This window comes from Pecten maximus, chromosome 10 (assembly GCF_902652985.1).
Source record: "Pecten maximus chromosome 10, xPecMax1.1, whole genome shotgun sequence".
In the NCBI taxonomy this organism is placed as follows: Eukaryota; Metazoa; Mollusca; class Bivalvia; order Pectinida; family Pectinidae; genus Pecten; species Pecten maximus.
In genome coordinates, this window is record NC_047024.1 from 19,931,263 (window position 1) to 19,953,286 (window position 22,024).

The 22,024-nt window shown below is 34.5% G+C and overlaps 1 protein-coding gene across 2 annotated transcripts in view; it reads left to right on the forward strand.

Moving 5' to 3' along the window:
* LOC117335341 (putative uncharacterized protein DDB_G0279653) overlaps positions 1 to 22,024 on the forward strand; it is a 42,381-nt gene that overhangs the window by 12,068 nt on the left and 8,289 nt on the right. The window lies entirely within an intron of this gene.

The following is a 22,024-nucleotide window of genomic DNA, read 5'->3' on the forward strand; positions in this document are numbered from 1 at the left end:
TTTTTTGTAAAGCTAATTAGTTGTTTTTAATATGTCAACGTTGATATATTTCCTGTCAAATCGACAGCAAACATAATACTGTACAAAAAGGCTGTATCATTCTGATGCTATTTCAATTCTGGTCTTATTTACAAATTACAAATATAAATATCAAATATGAGTATGATACACGGGCTACTTAATCAAATGTGAAATCTATAAAAACATACTTCAAAACGATTATAGTAAAAGTATATGATCATATTTGGTTCTAAATATTTGCTTGATGATATGACGTTTACATGTCAAGGTATGGTGAAAGTTTGAAAAGTATATTGGGGTTTCTGTAGTGGATATTATCCCATAAAGAGTTTACAACAGGGAAACATCCAACTATCAGGTCGGTGCATTTTATTTCAGATGTCTAACCTATAGTATAATATATCAAAATACTCTGAATACCATTTATGAGTGACACTATAAAGGGGGTGGATCATACATATGACAGAATTGACGAGTATAATGTATTCTTAATATCCGATATGAATATATCACAAAAAAGACTCATGTTTACGAATCTATACTCAGATCGGGCTACTAGTGATACCAACCACACCCTGTAAAAGCAATTTAAAGTTGAATACATCTTGCCGGTTGTATAATGCGTATTTGCCGGAGGGATAGTCACTTGATCCAAATATTTGTAGTCACGAGTCTTGCTGCTCGATTGGCCTTTTCTTCCTTTCTTTATTATAAAGTTCTTTATATCAAGCAAGAACGACGATATGATAAATGTCCTGAATCTAAATGTAGGGAAGCAGCAAGATAGCTGCCACCCATAGCGTTAAATACATTGGCGATCCAAAAGTAGTTTTCTGACCCCACCACCGGCTTTACTTGACTCCAACAAAGCAATTTCTTTTGAATCCATATATTTGATAATTTTCTGTTTGACAACCTGACCCGATCCACCATTGAGGTTGAAGAACTTATAAATTATAAATTGTTCTCTAAGCCATAACGCTTAGGCATTTTCTTGGAATCCATATGTATTTATCAATACATATATATGATTTTATTTTACTACCTGACAGCCTGACCTCCATCGTTAAAGAAGCTTGCAAATCCAATATTTGTTTCTATCAACTCCCATTTAAACCCTTCGTAGATCTTTTTGGCTTATCGTATATTTCATCCTGGTATTTATGTTCCTTTCAGTACTTAGGCTACATCCGCATCGCATTTGTCTATTTTACTATCATATCAAGAATGGGAAAATGTCAGATTGTTTATAAATTAAAAGAGACAGCTGGGTGAAGTATGAAATTTGTAAATGAATAGTTTACTTAGTGTCAGTGTCCGATGACAGCTACAAACACCTTAAGAGTTTATACGCAACGCTAACCCCGATACGCCCGATTTACTCGGGCTAATCTAAACTAACTACAGGGAGTCCCCATACAATAAAATACTGTCCCACTTACTCCTATTGTCAGGGGTACGTCTCCTCCTGGGGATAAGTGTATAGAAAGCGAGCGGAGCATGTCCCAAGTTCGACACTATGTAAGGTAATAACAATGGAGATCACTTTATTGACTGTGTTTATTTCTGCACATTAAGTGTTTTCATATTCTATCAAACATCACATTTAAAACGCCAGAGGGGTTTATCAGAAATTCCTACGTCATTTCTTATCTAGCGAGCTTATCCGTTTTTCGGACAAATATTTTATCATTGTTTTGCTCTGTGGAACAGTATGTGTTTTATACCTTAAATTTGATAACCTTACTATAAGCATGAATACTGCGGAAGTATATCTTACAATAAACATTAATGCAAATCTTTGTTTAGTCAAACGTTTGTTATGTTTCTAAAATTCTTCTCTATGTATTGGTTACTGATAACTTATACGTACCCTTGTCTGCGATAATATCTTTCTTTCGAAATGACGAATAAAAAAAGCGATAGTATAGCTTACATTGGTGCGATGAGCGAAAATATCATTGTCAGATTACTTTAAACTATTGAATTTACGTAATGGAAAAACAGAAGAGACAAAATCTTTTCTGAGCACGAGTTCTAACAGAATATTTCTAAGCATGAGTTCTAATGTAGTATATACATCTTTGTGAAAAGCAGTCTTTGTCGAAACATAGCTCCCAACAATTCCATTTATTCTTTAAATAAAGGTTTCCTATACATATATATTTACTTCAGCTTAAATCATATCAGACGTATATACGTTCATCTTTACTTCCATTTATGTTTATGACCAAACTTTTAAAATAAATTCGGGGTAGTGAAAGTGAGAGCTTTTTATTGATTAAAGAATAATATTGTCGAACTCATTTTTTGTTATTTAAAGCAAATCAATATTGTAATATGTATTATTTCACTTTCTCCTTCCTCTCCCTTCTCCTTCTTACTCCTCCCTTTCCTCATCCTTCGCCCTTCCCTCCTTATATTCCTCCTTCTTTTCTCTTCCCTCCATCGTCACTCTTCATCTTCCCTCATCCTTCTTCCTTTCCTCACCCTTCTCCCATTTGCTCGTCCTGCTCCCCTTCTCCTCTTTCACTTTCCTCCTTCGCCTTTTCCCATTCTTTTCCCTTCCTTCCCTTCCCTCGTCCTTTTCACTTTCTTCCTTCGGTTTTCCTCCTCCTGCTTCTTCCCTTTCTTCCTTCGCCTTTCCTCGTCCTTCTCCCCTTCCCTCGTCCTTCTCTCTTTCTTCATCCTTCCCCATTTGCTCGTTCTTCGCCCCTTCCCTTCTCATTCCTCTTTCCTCGTCCTTTTCATTTTCCCTCATATTTCTCTCGTTCTTCATCCTTCTGACGACTGACATTTTTAATTATCGAATCCAAACTGAATGATTTTATATTATTTTTTGGAATTTGGCCGTACCGTGTTAACTCATGAGAGAGAATGATAAAAAAAAGAGTTACAACAGCAAAGTAATGTTACTTAATGGCCGAGTACATCGCAATAATTACAACATGTATTCATGCGAGTCATGTACCCTGTCATCTACCCGAGAAACCTGTAATCTTGTCATCGGCCTCTTTCACAGTATTACATATTAAACTATTATTTATTCTTGATGTAATGAGTGACTTTAAAATCTCATTTCATCTAAGGTTCAACATATACACTGACTTTAGATAAGTTCCGTATAATTCGTTCTCATCTGGGATCACGTGAAAAGAACGTAATAACAATTTCACACGCAATGTTTTCAATTAATTTTATATGAGAATTTTTTTCACAATTAAGAAATATATTGGAAAACATGAGCACCCATAAACTGTTATATTAGTTTGTAAGTTAGAATCAACATTAAATGGTTCCCATGACCCGCTTCACCTTCAAATAATGGAAATATTTCACTCTCAGGGGTGTGTGATTCGTTCAATGAAATTTCTATTGGGGATGATTTGAGTTAAATAGTCCGACCAAAACGATATTATCTGAAACGAATTGAAGACGCAGTTATAATGGCTTTTATTAGCATATTTAGTGACGAAGTACGTCAGCATCGTTAAAAGTACTGAATTCTGTTTATTTACGAATGTTACAAAAACCGAAAGGGTATTTCAATAAACGTTTTTAAGTTTGGATACAGTGGCCAGTTTGATATGAAAAGAACATTTTTGTTAGCATGCTTAACCTGTTTATAGGTAGAGAGTCCAATCAACTAAAATGCATTTTCATATTGCATTTAATAAAATTTTATACAAGTGTACTTTCAAGAAAAACCTGTATATCAAACCGTGCATTTTCACTAGGAAAAAATTTAATTGTTTGGAATGTTTCGAGATTGCCAATACGGTATTTTAACTGTATTAAAATATATCCCAGTAAAACAAATGACATATTTTCTAACAACAGTCCTTGATTTCCACCGTTCGTCTGTCGGTTAATCTTTCATAAGGAACGTCAACATTTATGCGATTACTTAAAAAAAACAAAAAAACAAAACAAAAACAAAAACAAAAAAAACAAAAACTGCCATGCTGATAACATTTTTCAGGCGATATATCAAAGTTAGAATGTATTTCTACGATATATATAGAAAAATATTACCAAAGAAATATATGTTTGTCTTGTCATTTTACATCATACATGTTTCACAGGCTGATACTTATTATGGTGCAAAATAAAAGATAATGTTTCACAGCATGTCCACTCTTTTATCAATGTAATAGTGTCCTTTACATAAATCATACATCCATTTCCTTCTGACGTAACAAAGGAATGACACATTTGTAATTTAAATACAAGTATGCTGTATCAGATAAGTCTGTAAAATGAGTTTAACTTTAAATTTGATATTGTGCAAAGTTTTGATTTCATGAAAAGTTTATGAAACGAATCAAGAGTTTTTCATGTTAGCCCGCTACAGACTACATTGATATATTCTTACATGCGTTTGATCAGTCTAATAAAAAAACAAAAAGTCGTGTAACAACTTCCAATTACTGCCTTCATAGCCCTTTTGAAAATTTCTAGTAATTGACAACATATTGTTATAGCATACCATAAGTTTGTATAACAATACCTATATTATATGAGAAGTAAAGTAACACAAACCAATCAGACTGGAACAGAATTGCCTTTTGTCTCCTACCACCGAGACTAGTTCCGAAGAAAGAGATCCCGACCTCTCTAAGATCTTTGATAAGAGATAGCATAGTTTGTGATCTTTCACCCTTTATCGGGGCCATCATTGTTACGTGTCACTGCCTAACCCACCCTACCAGGGGAACGAGATATAAAGATGCTTTGTTTCTATCGAGATTGAATCTGCGGTTTGTATCCATCTTTTTATAAACAGGGTATCTGTCTAAATGCCGATGACATCCAAAACGTAGCCATCTACTTGCCAAAATTCCTGTCTGGAAATTATGGCTTGCTTGGAAAGAAGGTTTCTTTTCTATGCCCGGATTCTCCTTTTTATTGACATTGAATTTCACAGAAATTAATATCATGGCCTATCTATAAGACGAAAACGGCTACTTAAAACGCATGTGTTTATAAAGGTCTTGTTGTTTTGTGCATCACGTTTAAACCACTGGTACATATTACAATATGTATATATGAGGGGTCGTATTTGCTTGGTATATGACTTACCAATAGAGGGCCGCAATAGCTCAATCGGTTGAAGCGTCGGCCAGAATGCATACTCGTGTCTGTTTGTGTTTCTCGGGAAGCTGAGAAACGGGCCGGTCTTTGTTGCCGCGGTTGCGTCCTTTAGCAAGACACTTTACCCTGTTTGCTCTGGATGGCATGCGACACGCCTCCCGCGTGCTGTTAAGTGAGGTAGGCACCAACTACTACAAGGAAACCGCGCCTCAAAATGACGCTAGATGGTCACGGCGCGATAAATAATCAAAACAAATTTACCAACAAAAATCTGAAAGTGTAAAATTTGTTTTGCCGAATTCAAATAATATGACATCATTCATCCTATTAAACGGGCCTCACGCAACAAAGGTCCGCTTATTTAACCATTTTAGAATTCAAATGGATTCCCAAACCCAAAATTGGAAATAAAACAAGTGATTTTTCTTTTGACTCTATATTCCATCCAATATTTGCATATTTGATTATGGTGTAGATATGAGAAACATCAACATTTAAATTCGTGTACAGTCTACAAGAGGTGTTTGCTTCATGTTATTAAAAGAATTTGTCCTAGACAAATATAGTATTAGTGCCCCCGGGTAAAAAGAACCAAGCATAGTGACTTGGATGGGATTAGGTCGTTATAAATGTTTGGATCTGATTTTCCTGTATGCCGTATGTTGATATTATGCATGGGAAAAATCATTTAAAGTTTATATTTCTTGAGATTTTTTATACTTTACACATTAGTTGACATTTCAAAATGTAATGTTTAATGGTTCGACAAAAACTATCTAGATATATACATACGTATTGGTTTGTAAAATAAATTATTACTACAATGAATTTTATTCTATTCATAAAATAGTGATTTGATCAAGTCAAACAATAAGTTCTGGAAAACACTCGTCTATGTACTCCACTCAAATATCATTAGTGATAATAAAGATATCAAACGTATTTATCTGAAGTGTCAATATAGCCTTCCTTAGGTCGGAAATGGCATAATATCACTTCAAACCACCTTTCTATTTTCTATGTTTAAACACGATCCGATAACAAAACGCCATATACTAACCCTAATTCGGGTGATTATAGAAGGCTATTGTTAGAAAGGAATGTCATGGTTCAATGGCCTTTGTAGTAATTATGGGGTATTCAAAGACCCTTCACCTTGACCCGCTGACAAGCTGGCCAGGCATACCGGATTATACCATATGTTTGTGTTAGGAATGCTCGAATCATAGATTGTTGTAGGATGAAAAGATTTATTTAATTGTATTTTGTGTGCAAAGGAATGAAAACTTTTGTATTTTACTACAACATAAATCAGAGTAAGAACAGCCAGAAAACGTATCTATTTATAGAGAAAATAATGGTATATATCTTTAAAAAAGATAAACGGCATAGTTTCAATGCTGGTGGTTATAATGTAAAACTGCTTGAGAAATAAATCAACAAACTAATGCGATTCAGCACGAATAGCAAAATCATATCAGTTTGATCATTTTTGGTAATACTAAAATAAGACTACATTTGAATCAGGAATATAATTGTATTAATGTGTCATTTGAAAAGATACATCCACTTATTCAGCTTGCATTCAATCTTAATTATATTTCGTTTTTAACTGCATATCTGCATTTTGCATTTACCGCTACATTGACCAATCACATACTTCATCTTGACCAGTAACGCCACCTGGCGCGTCATATCCGGGGCCAAAAGAACAGCTCCAGTTGGATGCAGTGACTATCGCTGACTTTCTCTTGGATGTGTATGAGCTGAACTTTGTAAACGATTTAAAGGACTTCTTTAAATCACGTCAAACTCTAAAGTAGTTGTATGTGATTATAAACATTTCTTTATGAAATATTTACAAGTACATACATGCCATACATAATATTAGGATATCTGACAGTGTCTTCGGTAATGCCAAATATATATCATGGGTGCGGTTGATATTTTGATATTTTTCACGTGTGAAAAATACCGAAATGTTAGCCACACAAGTGAAATATATTTGGTTTTACTGAAGATATTGTAGGGTCTTGTTTATTACATTTTATAGCAAAATCTACTGGGCAGCTTTACTTTTACGCTACTCCCTCGTTCACAAAGAGTAAATGTATTTAAATCGAACGGGAAACTTTATATCCTATGCGTAACACATACGCAAACTGGTTCGAAAAAAGGTATAAAAAATGAGAAAGTATATATATGCGAATGATTTCTGTAGCTTGTTAACTAATTACGTAAACTATACTTTATAATACATTTGCAGCAGCTTTCAGTAACAAAAGAGGGCGTTGTCTTTTCCATGTCCGATTTGCATTGCTTTGAGTCACATTTCTCTTCTAGCTGCTACAGGAAACGCTTTAAAAAAGCAGCATGTTATTATATACACAGAGCTTCGACATAAAATGACAGCTGTCTATATTTTCAACGTTTATAAAGGAATGTTTTGTAATTTTAAAAAAAAATGAATAACAGAGGTTACATGGATGAAATTACTAACATTCTCTTTATACCATGACTTTAAATGATAGTTTAGTAATACAAGTCAAGTTAATTTGCCAATGGATGACCTTTAAAAAGCAACGAAGGTCAAAGTTTCAAAACGATCGACAAAATATTTACGATACTACATGTGTTATGATGCGATAAATATGTAACATTTTGTTTTATTTTTATTTATTTTACATCAGATAAATAACCTGTGTATATGTCGTGTGTAATATATGGGGAAAACATCATCCCCTGAAAACTATGGATTCTATGGACGCTAGTACTACTGATACTGTGTTTTTCGTCATCATTCTTGATGACATCATCGGTCAACGAGTGTTATTCGTTACAAAGCACCATTTGTGATAATGAAATACCATTTGCATGCTAGTCAACATTAGAAAATTTGAATTCTGTGGCAGGAGTGATGATATCATTTCTATGCGAGGAATATATTTTTGTTGTGTGATATTACCCACAGGAAGTTTACACGGATCACTTACGACAAGAACATTTACGACATTTCTCATCCGGATATTACGTCATTCTAATGTCCTGTAAGAAACTCCCTGCTTCAAATGGATGCGTTATTCGCCATGGAACATCATATCACAATAAATACAATATTTTAAACTGTGATATGTGACTATTGATTCGAGGACTGTGTCGTAACGATCTAAACTAATGAATCAGTGAAAAATTTAACAGTTATATGATTGTGCGCGAATCAGCCAGAGAGTGTAATCAACATCATTCCATATGGATTATATACCAGATTTCATACGACCAATTCAACGTTGATGTTAACCTCGGCAGGAAGCAACTATTCCATCGTTACAAGATCTCACCAAAATTATATCTTAAATGCCTATGCTACATTTTCTCTTTCATTGGTGGACTTTTTTTTCTGAAACAAGCAACAACCGAATTTTTCAACCATACCAGTGGGATCAACAAGGCTTCGTTCACAATATTGCAGATGCTTTGTTTATCATTTCCGAAAGAGCAAACGTCTTTCCGTTGACGACGTCTGTCTATTTATATTAAATATAGAATTCAGGAAATGTCACGTACTCAAAGTGTGAGTTGTGATAGTCACAGCTAAAAAATGGACTCTTAATGTGCATAAAAAGAATCTGTCAATCTTTATTTTCTACAAAGATCCATAATATTTCACATTAAGCAGTTGAGGTTGACCTTTCTGTTTTCCTTTTAATCTGTATCCTTCCTCATATCTCAGTACCATGAGATGTTAGTCTGCTAAATAACAGCATTTGTATTTCTACAAATGAAGATATTGCTACATCATCTGACGCTTGTGCTATCTACATACCACCACTGTGACAACATCATCTGTCGCGAGAGGCACTCTGAAATAGCTTTGCCTTCGCTTCCCTTCAGAAGATATTCATTTTATTGGCCGTTCTTCTAGACCACGTTAAAAAGGAAACGGAAAAGCGTGTCTAAATTTTAATCTAAGATTTTTGCACTGCCGGATTCAAATGACATGCATTGTATAAACTATGAAAGAAGGAGAAGGCTGGAAATGAGCTTTTCTTTCACCGTCGTATCATCTTACCTACGTGCCTGGTAGAAGGTGTTTCGTTGATAATGTATTCTGGTGGAAATTTACTTCCTCATTGATCATGCATTAAAATGCGTGCGAGAACATGTATATTATATGGCAGTCTAGCAATCATTTGTTAGCTTACGTAATGACACATACCACCTTCATGGATTAAGATTGAGATGGTGTTATATTCTGTTGAAATATTGTCTTAATCCTTTTATTGAGTTTAGGCGTTTCTTATGCCGAACGATGCTCTTCTTTCCATTAGATGTCTTCTCCCCAATGAAGTATTTATATCGCTTTTGATAGAGTTCTAATTCAATCCTGGTTTTCATTCATTCTGTTTTCTTACTTTTTTCTTTGTCAATATTTTCGAAAGGAAATCTGAAATTGTTTCATATTATTGAGCTTGGTTATTAAGAAAGTTTTAATAAACTGAAAATGTTGATTTTGCATATCATTAACATGGGATTGGGGACGAGGTTGTCAAAATGTGCAAGATTGCATAGATTTCAAACTTAATCTTTTTATGGAAAACATTTTAAACAATCTATTAAATTTTAAAGTTGTCTGGTGAAACAGGTGGTAAGAACAGTATTAGCGATATGTCCTGTAAATATGTTTGTGTAGACTTAATTCGTGTTCAAGGACTTGTTTTATTTAACTTTTTTCTTGTATTTTATTTGATTTCTGGATTAAATGTTTGAGTAGACTGGTAAGTAAATTTCTTTGGCTAGACATATCTCCTTACTGGCAACCTCCGACTTTTAATTCTCGTATACAGTATGTTCAAACTTAAACGCTTAATTACGGATAAAATAGCATAGTCAACATGCTCACCTGTCACATAATACTTATAAAGATGTATAAAGCTTTCATACAAAAGCTTCAGCGATATGCATTGGGGGTTTGCACCATGCAATGAATATGTCTCATAGCAAGGTTTTAAAATCGGGGCTTATATAATGCACTGGTGTTTTCTGAATATATTTAGGGTTCGTTTTAAAAAGTCAACATCGCTTTAATTTTTTGTTTTATTTATTTTCTGGTATGAAGTACGGTGACAGGACAAAATTGTATATGTGTTAGTATCACGTTGAACAGGACATACGTCATTTTGAATGGATAGCATGTGGAGCGATGGCAACAAGAAAAACAACAAAATAGGTGCACACCAATGAGCTAGACAAAGACACCCTTACAATATACATAGGGACACGTGTCCCGTGGAATGTCATATTCAAAAAGTGAGCAAACATCATGCATACTCATGAGCATAAAGACAGTAGAATTTCAAGTCTTTACACTTTTCTTTTTTCTTCTATCCATACAGAAAACAAGCCAACATTAAAAACACTACAAAAGGAAATATTAAAGCTGACAGTTAAGAGTGAGCTCTCTCATATATGTAGAATTAACATGTTTACATGTATCTATGTGAATAAAGAATTGTCACTACCAACACAGGAGAAATCCACAACAAGAAAAAATAACACTGCAATACACATTAAAAAGGAAATAACAAAATCAACAATGGTAACGTTGGCACCTTCAAGACAAAAAACAAACCGCCGAACAAAAAGAATGTACTCTGCCAAAATCAGTTAAATCAAAGCAAATATGGAATACATGAATCAGGGAGATCATCTGACGACCAGTGTAAAATACAAGGAGAACATGGCCAGTTCTTCTGAAAGAGTAAATGTCTGTTTTATAGACTACGCACGCCGTGTACATTTATTTAAAATCCACGATATGCCATGTCGTCAAAGTATGGTGAGCGTCAGGTTGATGACAACTACGTCAAAATGTACAAAATGAGTATACTCTCTAGTATATACATTTCACTCAAGAAAACAAAAGTATTTCTAAACGTAATCATAAAACATGCCTTCATCAACTCGTCAACCCTGAGAAATGTACTGTGACAAACATTTCATGTCATGTGATGTTAATACTACAGCTGTTTCGTCCCTCTAGGACCCATCAGTGATGTTGAGGACATAATACATCTGTTTCGACCCTCTAGGACCCATCAGTGATGTTAAGGACATAATACAGCTGTTTCGACCCTCTAGGACCCATCAGTGATGTTAAGGACATAATACAGCTGTTTCGACCCTCTAGGACCCATCAGTGATGTTAAGGACATAATACAGCTGTTTCGACCCTCTAGGACCCATCAGTGATGTTGAGGACATCATACAGCTGTTTCGACCCTATAGGACTCGTCAGTGATGTTGAGGACATTATACAACTGTTTCGACCCTATAGGACTCGTGAGTGATGTTGAGGACATAATACAGCTGTTTCGACCCTCTAGGACTCGTCAGTGATGTTGAGGACATAATACAGCTGTTTCGACCCTCTAGGACTCGTCAGTGATGTTGAGGACATAGTACAGCTGTTTCGACCCTCTAGGACACGTCAGTGATGTTGAGGACATCATACAGCTGTTTCGACCCTCTAGGACCCGTCAGTGATGTTGAGGACATAATACAGCTGTTTCGACCCTCTAGGACCCGTCAGTGATGTTAAGGACATAATACAGCTGTTTCGACCCTCTAGGACTCGTGAGTGATGTTGAGGACATAATACAGCTGTTTCGACCCTCTAGGACCCGTCAGTGATGTTGAGGACATAATACAGCTGTTTCGACCCTCTAGGACCCGTCAGTGATGTTGAGGACATAATTCAGCTGTTTCGACCCTATAGGACTCGTCAGTGCATGATGCTAAGGGTCTATATAGCTTGTGTTGAGACCTAAGAGATGACTAAAATATGTCGAAAGAAAATCAAAACCTCAATTGTGGGGTAAAAGAGTCCAATAATTCAAAACAAGCCAGCATATCGCTGGATTTTATAAGCAAAAAACTGAGAGACTGTCGACCATCGACAAAGGCATCGCATCCATTGCGATTGAACGCTCTGTGGTAGCGTAAACAAAAAATGCTCAACAACAAAGTATGACGCTTACACATAAACATCATGTTACAGCCATTTTTCGGTGTTGTGTAATAGCAGTTGTATCAAGCAACTACACAAGGGATTATGAACCAGGAACATTTAATACGACTAAATGTATACACCAGTCTGGCTGTGAGCGTTTTAGAGCTTATGCGTACCAAGAACATATTAGCCACGTTTCAAATCACTTACGGATTAATCCAGACCAGGGGGAAAGGATACTTATTTGAGAGAGGGAGACAGCGGTACCCTTGCTACAATACACTCTCAACATCCAATTACCACGTCTTAACTATCAGACACCGAAACAGAATTTCAAGGCCAGGGTGGAGATGTCGCCAGCAGACCACATTGTGTTTAATATCCAATCTAAACGTCCTTAATGTTTACTTATATCTTTTAATGTGTCAAGGACACAAAAGCGATCGTAAGTCTTTACCGCTTACCACCAAACTCACAAATAACCTTTTTTTCAATTTATTTCACTAATCCGTCATAGTGCCAATTTGTCACCGGCAGGTTTGTAGATTCGCACAAAGGCTTTGTCACTCTGTAGATATAACTTTGTTTGTATCCATGTGGTATTTTGATGAAATACAATAAAATTACGTGTAATGTATCAGAAATTAGTATTGCGATATTTTTATTGTTGTCATTGTTGTTGTTGTTGTTTATAAATGCTTGCTACCGATAGTATGTTTTTCAGTAGTCATCTGATGAGTTGGAAATGAAACAATATAAACAGATTCATGAAAATGTGACAAATGTGTAGATTCAACATTATATCACACTACACCAACGTGAGTTTCGATTTTTTTGATTTTTTTTATTTATTTATTCATTTATCTTTTTATTTTTTATTTATTTATTTATTTATTTGATTTTTGCTTTATTTCTGGAAAAAATAACGGGTAACATTAATCCGGTGTAGTTTTTCATAATGAATGGATTTATACATCGGGAATAACAGATTAGTTTTTAAGTAAAAAGTAAAGTTTTAAACTCCGCAAAAATAACCCTACGCCAAAAATTTCCTGTTTGCGGTGCTGTTTTTTGGTTTTTTGTTTTTTTGTGTTTTTTGTTTTTTTTTGTTTTTTGTATTGCTATGATGTTGAGTTTTTTAATCGGCTTCAGGAATGTGTAAACATCTAAAGAGAGCCAGAAACATCTGTTACGTCGTTAATCAGAGGCACGATCGATAGAGGTCTCTTCTACAATTAACTCCCTCCAGGCTTATTACTCTCTGATTATACAGATGTTTGCATATAAAATCTCACATGTTATTGACTGAGACATGAAATCAATGTTCGTAATCTGATCGAATGAAGCGCGTGCTTATAAGTTAACCCATTAAGTGTAATGATACCATACAGTATAGGTTATTTTGATTTTTTTCCTGAATTTCGTCAATACACCCGTAAAGATTTCTCGACATGTGTCATAATCTTGAATTTCGTATGCATTTCTAAGATCAGATAACATACAGAAACTTATATGAAGTACATTTATTTCTTAAAATGAATCATCTATGGTTACATGAAACTACACACTGGAACAGGAAATGACGTCATATCAAACTACAGAGAGACAGTCGGGTGGAGATATTCTACGAGGTGACACTCAGGTGAATACTTCAAAGGATATTCCGCACGAGTTGCAAAATTTTTGTTGTTATTTACTTCTTACGAACATCTTCTAATATCTTTTAAAACTATCGTCGACTTCAAAATATCTTCTCCGTCGCCAGTATCCCGGTCAATATAAAATTAGACCGATGAAATATATCGTATTGGAGAATCCGGAAATAAAGGCTCTCTGGATTATAGATTGTATGTACATTGTATTAAACACACACACATATATATACCATATATATAGAGAATACATGTTCAGTGTCTAAAAAGATTAGCTGTACTTTGGCAAGGGTAAAGAAAGACAAAAATGGTGAGTCTTGTCTTTCTTAACAATATTTAAAGACACTGACCATGTGTTCTCTATATATTGTATGTATAATTTTAAAAACAAAATGTATTGGTAAAAAAAACTTTAATTTCTTTATTTCCCCGCGTTTTGTTATCAAAATAAAACTCATATATTGGAAACTCATGTCATGATATTGTCAGGATTATTCTTTTACTGAGCAATTATCAAGTTATTTTTACACCTTATATCGCTCTAAATGATTGTGTTAAAGCTACGCAAGAGAAGAGCTCTGTGAAAGATAAAGATAACAAATACGTCATATGCTGAAAAATGATAACAGAAAAGCATTCTACAATTGCTTCGTCCATCCATGGAACTTCATTTATGCTTCGTGCCAAAAGGCTGGAAATACAAAATGGATTTCAAGAAAAATAAAAATATTTCTGAAAAAAAAACAACTTTGAAATAATGCATAGCAGTAAATATATAATTTCAAGGTGTTGCACAAACCTAGAATTCAACCTCTTTTGTACATTTTTGATATTAGATAAACTTAAAAGAGCATCTTGTCACCGGTGTTTGTATCAAAATGCCGTCACTTTTCAAGTCATTCTTTGCTGTCGTATGTGATATTACTTAACTTTCGGTCAAAAAAAAGATGTCGTCATTTGACAAATGGTTACAAAACTAAGATTTTACAAAATCTGGAACATTCTGGGTTGGCGTTTATCCAGATTTTTTGGGGGTATCTTAATATCTACGGAGTGGCGTGCATATAAAGACACGTTCTCGCTTTCCTTTCCTCACCACCCAGAGAACGGCTGCACGCGTGACCTTCACCTTCATCGCGACACACTCCGTCGGCAGGTTATATTACTTCTCGGTACATTCCTTTCTAACCCATTCTCTCATATTACAAAAAGGTTCAGCAAAAGTTCGTGGTAGGCTGGTAACAAAAAGGGGTTACTTACAAAAGTTAGAAGATATGTTTTCTGGTAAACATGTTTTTAGAATATTGAGTTCCCCCATTAAGATTTGTTGTTTTGATAAACATTTTTAGTTCATTACTTTTCATCATATTAAATTTCCAAATGCATTGAAGAAAAAACATCATTAATTGAACCGTGGAAGAAATGCTATATCAGTGCTGTGAATCTCTGGCTTTGTATCACATATTTGATAAAACATCATGGAATCTCTGAAATCTAGAAAGTTAATAGGGTAACACAGTCATGCCTTGCTGTACTATTTACCACACAAAGGTCAAAGGACATTCTTATAGTCAACAAATTTTCAGACCAGTGACTTTAAAAAGAAAAAAAATATGTATTCATAATATATATTGATCAAATGATACCTTCACTGGGCAAATCACCTCCCACTGACCAGGTTTTTCGTGTTTAGGAAATACCACAACAATTTCAGCACGAATAATTACTGATAATTAGTTAATTAACAAACATATAACGCCTTCCTATTCAAAGAATATATGAAGAGTCTACATGTACATAGACGAAACTTCAACAAAGTAAGACAAAATATCTAATTCTACCATGTTTGCTATGCAAGGCCAGTTTTGATTGGTTTAAAACCATGTATTATTTTCCAATAATACACGCTCGTGCCAATAGTACACGCTCGTGAGTCACGGCTGTTACAATTTTATATATCTAAAATTCACCCGTTTAGTAAAAGGTTACTATAGCCGAGTGGGCTAATGGGTTAGTCTTTCAATACATTTTTATCACGACGCGAGTTCGAATCCTACGGAGGTCCCCCTCTTTTTCTCTTTTTCTTTTTCTTTTATTCTTTTTTTTTTTATTTTCAAAATCAATGCCATATGATAGATGCTTTTGATCGTAGTACTGTATTGCCTGTATATTTCATCAACAAATAATGCAATACTCAAGAAATAAATTACAAGGTTTTCTCGGGGTTTCTTTGCTGTTTTTCTATTAGAAAGAGGTCGATCTCAGAACTAAACAGTACATGGTAGAATAGATAAAATTAGACCGATGAAATATATCGTATTGGAGAATCCGGAAATAAAGGCTCTCTGGATTATAGATTGTATGTACATTGTATTGGATAAATACACAGGTGTGTACGCTGTTCACTTATAATTTCACCTGGGGTTGCAGTTCTATCGCTTCGTAAGACTGTCTTCTGTTTATTTCATAATGTACAGAAATAAGGACCACCTTCATTGACGTTCGAGTCCTATCTATCCTAGACTCGGACTCGGATATTTTGCAATTTTAATTAATAACTCAGGCCTGCGGCCTTCGTTATTAATTTAATTGCAAAATATCCTCGTCCTCGTTGTATATCCTGCAACAATACACGAATCATCGTTAATTATTTCTTAAGTAATTTACAGTGAGGAACATATTGAACGTCAACAATTACTTTTGGGAATATCATGTGTAAAAAACGATTTAAGATAATGATTTTCAGTAAGACATTGCCATGGTGTAAACTATATCGAAATGTTATTCTAACTAAAGAATATATAACTAGGGCAAAACAATAACAAAATATAGCGACTCTTGAAATGTAAAATGAGAATAGGACCACGCGCTCCGGAAGCGTAAACTTCATACTAAAAGCTGAAACATACTGCCAAAATCAGAAATCCTGTTTCCGTAAGTTACATTGCGATGTGTTCCAGAGTTAGCTGGAAACCATTCTTGTGGTAGCTGTTGTCATGACTGTAGAACCGACATTGTGTTTTTGTTTGTGTGTGCGGCTCAAGAAGATGGGATGTTTGATTTCTGCACTCTCTTAAAAGCCTTGGAACAAGACCATGAGCAGTACTTCCTCGTGGTATAGTACAGTTCCTTCCCCACGTGGTCAGCACAGGTATCCGTCCTTTAAAATGGTGTATAAATATAGGTATATCAAACTATTTAAAATTGTCAGTTGAATTCTGTTTTCACAAGTAAAACACAATGTACTTACATGTTGAAAGAACCACCAATTTACGAAACAAAATGGCAGACTGATTATGAACAAATCCCTCGGGCAAAGGGATAGCACAACATAGATTTGCATACTGTATTTAATTTAAGCATGCAAATATGTACATTCAAGCATGCAAATATGTACATTCAAGCATGCAATATGTGCATTTAAGCATGCAAATATGTACATTCAAGCATGCAAATATGTACATTCAAGCATGTAATATGTACATTCAAGCATGCAATATGTGCATTTAAGCATGCAAATATGTACATTCAAGCATGCAATATGTACATTCAAGCATGCAAATATGTACATTCAAGCATGCAATATGTACATTCAAGCATGCAATATGTACATTCAAGCATGCAATATGTACATTCAAGCATGCGATATGTGTACATTCAAGCATGCAATTTATATGTGTACATTCAGGTATGCAATGTGTATGCACACAAGAAAACGGAAACAATTTTATGCGAATCTGTCAAAATTAACGTCAGAGATTGAAGTGATGGATGCAGTAAAAATATCTAATAAATTGTATTACGCTATTTACTGTACATTAACTGAGACTGAGAGGGTAAATAAGGTATATATTTGAAATATATGTATTGTGTTCGACAAACACTGACAATAGAATGGGGTTAGGTGCTTGTTTGTAAGGAACAATTTATGTGGCGTATCTAAACAGTAAAATCATACAATGCCACAAACAGCTGACAAAGAGAAAACCGGAAAGCAACCGATATGGCAAAAGTACCGCGGTAAAATCTGGTAGAACTTGTTTTGTCGGCATTCTTTGTTGTTTTTGTAAAAATAATTTGACTTTAGTTTAATAAAATATAAATAGTCCATCTGCACAACAATGACATACAGGAGGCCAACGATGTGTACTGTAAGTTAGTGTTTTATTATGTAAAATGTCGTCTATCACAAGCAATAAAGATATTGCTGGTGACTGGCGTTTCGATAAAAGCTCTGTTGTTAACTCCCCAAACTTGATTGACCAGCATAGCGTGTTAAAACTATAAAGTTCTTAACTATCAAAGTGTTTTACTACATGTGAGTAAAAGGAAAGCGTAAAAAATATATAAAAATATTTCGCTTTATGAAGAAAATTAATGACAGTCGAGGCATTGTATAAATTATTTTATGTATTTGATATTTACGTTCGATAATAAACCCCCAATATCGCGTCTCGTTTTTTTCTCTCCCTCATAAGAGAAAAAAAAACAGAAATTCAAAAGCATCCCTACAGTTAAGCGATAAATACTGTTTCAATAATAAAACACACCCATAACTCTGAACTTCAATACAGCATGTTAAAACATTCATTAAAAACATTCAAGTCATTTTAACAATTTATTCGACCGTAATTGACAGACTCGATATTCCTCTTCATGCGTGGATTCTTCTAAACAGTTGATTGGACTGTGGAAAGTGGGCGTGGCTACCATGTTAGTTTATAACAACAATTCACGCTTCCAGTTGTATTACATACTAATTTACAGTCAAGTAATGTACGAAACTAAAAACTCGAATGGTAGTATGTGATATATATAAAAAATAACTTAAATGGAAAATAAAGTAGATCTCGAAATGAAAAACATATAAGTTTGTTTTCAGTATCTTTTGAATTCAAAACAAACGTTGATCAGATAAAATATTTAAATTATCAAATGTGTGTTTTTATATGAAATAAGACCTGAAGTTATATGTCGGTTCGTCGAACACTAAATAGCGAAGAGAAAAATGAGAGACAATTTGAATGCCGCCATATGCTACAAGGAAGGGAAATAAGTTATTGTGAAATGATCAGTGTTGATATCACTGGGAAGACGTGTATTTGTCAGATCAGTACAGAACAGCTTGGATCTTAGAAACTGGATATCGCAATGATGATGATGTCGAGGATACGATATAGGGACATCGAGTGAGTACACCAAGACATAAACAGATGCATAAACGCACTGCATACATGCGTAGTATTTTTCTGTATGTTTTTTTTGAAAATACATAGTTACTGCACGTGAAGAAATCTCTTTGAAAATAGTTAACGAAATATTTGTCACTGTGAAATGAACACTACCGTAGTACTTTTTGATTGCTGTTTTCCTTTTCTATAATTTACTGCATATGGTACACTTGCATTTGGCAGCATTGTCTAAATTCTCATGTCCCTGTGACTATCACAGAGACATGCGAACCCGTTACAGTCAACATTTTTTTCTTGGGAGGGGGGCTATATTAAAATCGGATACACGACATCCCTGCCCAGCTATAATGAGCCAAGGGGGTGTCATTTTTAACGAATTGTAAATCTACCCCCCCCCCCCCCCCCCCCCCGTTCTGAAATGTGCTATACATATAGACTGTAACAGAGTCTTAGGTCCTGTGCTAGCTATCATAACTACTACAGAATATGATGAATTACTTTTTTTTAAATGTTTATTTGATTTTAAAGAAATAACTGCACAATAACGATTTTCAAAAAACAGTAAGATATGTACAATGTTTTTTGTTTTGGTTTTTTTTTCATTAAAAAACTATGATACCGGTGCATATATTATGGATGTGATGACATACATTGGAGATGATGCCAGTATCATAAAAAAAAATACAATGAAAAATAAATTCATATGATTATTCCTTTTTGAGATCCCATTTAAATTCGTTTGAACTCATAAAACGATACAAGTTTTTTAGTAAACTGCTTTGCGTACTTTCAGTTTGATTGGGTTTTTTTAGGTAATCAAATATTTTTTGCGAATGTTTTAGATGTAGGCTAGCATGAGATTTCGTATTCTAAGGGAGGTAACTCGATGCAAAGCTTAACATTCCATTTGTTAAAATCTATCTATAGATAACTATATATAACGAAGTGAACTTAAAATGATTTTTCCACATTGCATTAAATTTCCATCCAAAAATATTATTTTTAATATAAATATTTGGGCTTACGTTTATAATATCCGTCCGTGTTGGCGATCCGGAAAAGAACACGTTTCTAATTTAGTAAGTTCCTTCCATTTCCGGACTAGCTTTGTTGGTATGTAATTTCGTTTTCCATTTCTCGCATTTTTATGCACATATTGAAGCCGTTATCTTCATAAATTATGTTTGCTTGGTATTTCTGTATTTGGTTAACATTTGGAATCCATAAATCGGCTAGACAATACACCCTGTTTGCCAGCAGGACGATTTCACTCGACACCTCGCCACATGTTGTCCATACTTGCTGATCGGGACTAAGCTTACCCAAGCGTGGTACATAGAATGGGAATTAGACATCTACTTTATTGTAGCTCAGGTTATTTGACACTTCCTTGAGATTTTAATTCTTATTGGTAGCTGTTTTATGTATAGTTATTTGTATATTATTTTCCACCATCCTTAATATTTTTGATAAAATGCCCTATTTTAGAACGCGTTTGACCCGGCCGGTGTACTACTACTACATGTGCGGTACAGTATATGTACAAAGAATTACATCATAGATTAGTTTTGCTGCAATTTTGAACGCTATCACATCTTTAAGACTAGACAGAATGTTGTCCAAATAGCTATAAGCTATATTAAACCTACTTCCCACCGGAAGTACGAATAATAGAGATAAATAGGTTATGTTACACATTATGGACATGTAAATATTTTAAAAAATGGCCAGAAATATAAAATACAGTAGGCATTATGTATGTTGAATTGTTAGGATCAGTTTTCACTTCACCTTAGATTATGAAGTATTATTATCAAAGAAATAAACATGCTAATGATTCATTGCACTTACATTATGGCACTAAACTTTTGAAGTGGACATCAATTAGTTTGTATTGTTAATTGAATGATCAGATATATAATTAAAGACTACCTTTAATTATGTACTAGCTCATACCAGTTGGAAATTCCCTTGACTTTATATCCGCATAGAAAATGAGGTGTCATTAGTGTTAGTCCCAGCTTAGAAAAAAATTTCATTAATCCTTTCTAAAGTTCTATATGTTTTGTTGCGACTGACATCTACAAATATATGCCATGTGAAAGGCTTTATTAGTTGTGGTTCTGTGAACATGTCTTATGACACAAACTGTGCCTTTATTGTGGGTCAAAGGTCTTATGACACTAACTGTGCCTTTATTGTGGGTCAAGGAATCCATGGTTGATTGTTTCCAAGGCATTCCAAAACATATTGCATCTTTACAGATATTCACATGTCTTGTGCAAAAATTGACAATGCTAAAATAAAAGAATAGAGATGCATAGGTAATTATTGTTACAAAACCATGTAACAGGCTGTTGCCCCCTAAAAAAGTGACGTGTCCTGGATACAGTCAAGATTTTTGTGCTCTTGCTGTTTTGTCTCAGGTTTATAAGGTTACAGTTTTGTTCTGCTCTGTTGTATCTGTTTGATTTTATAAACGCCTACCAGGAATCAGGTCAAGAACGTTAGTGTGTACATGTGTTGCTCTCCAGATTGGGTAACCCTACTCCTAGGAAAGATCACACTGGTATATATATATACATACCTATATGCATATCAAATTAGTTACTGGTATTATATGAAACCATATAAAACATTTAAATATTTTGGATTGATATTTATTCAAGGCCCTGTATAAACAGGAGATCTCAATATGTATTCAGGGAAATGGTCGATTTTTATAAGCTGAAGCATTTGCTGTGGTCCGAGATGGATTTCCTTGTTCCAAATTAAAATCCATATTATGCCAATGACTTGTACCTATAGCTTACTTTTGTAACTATGTGTTATACATCAATATAGAAATGTACTATTAGTCATCAGAATTGCTTACTTTCCGCCAAACTTAAGGAGAATGTTAAACCTTTAGGGTTTCATGCATTACTGTTGACTTCATTCAAAATTTCCTTTCCATTCAACCAGCATTTGCGTTAAAGCCGTCCCCATTAGCTTTATTTAGTTTTTCCAGGAAGTGCATTCAAGCTAAAAGAGGAACCCAATTTACAATTAGTTAA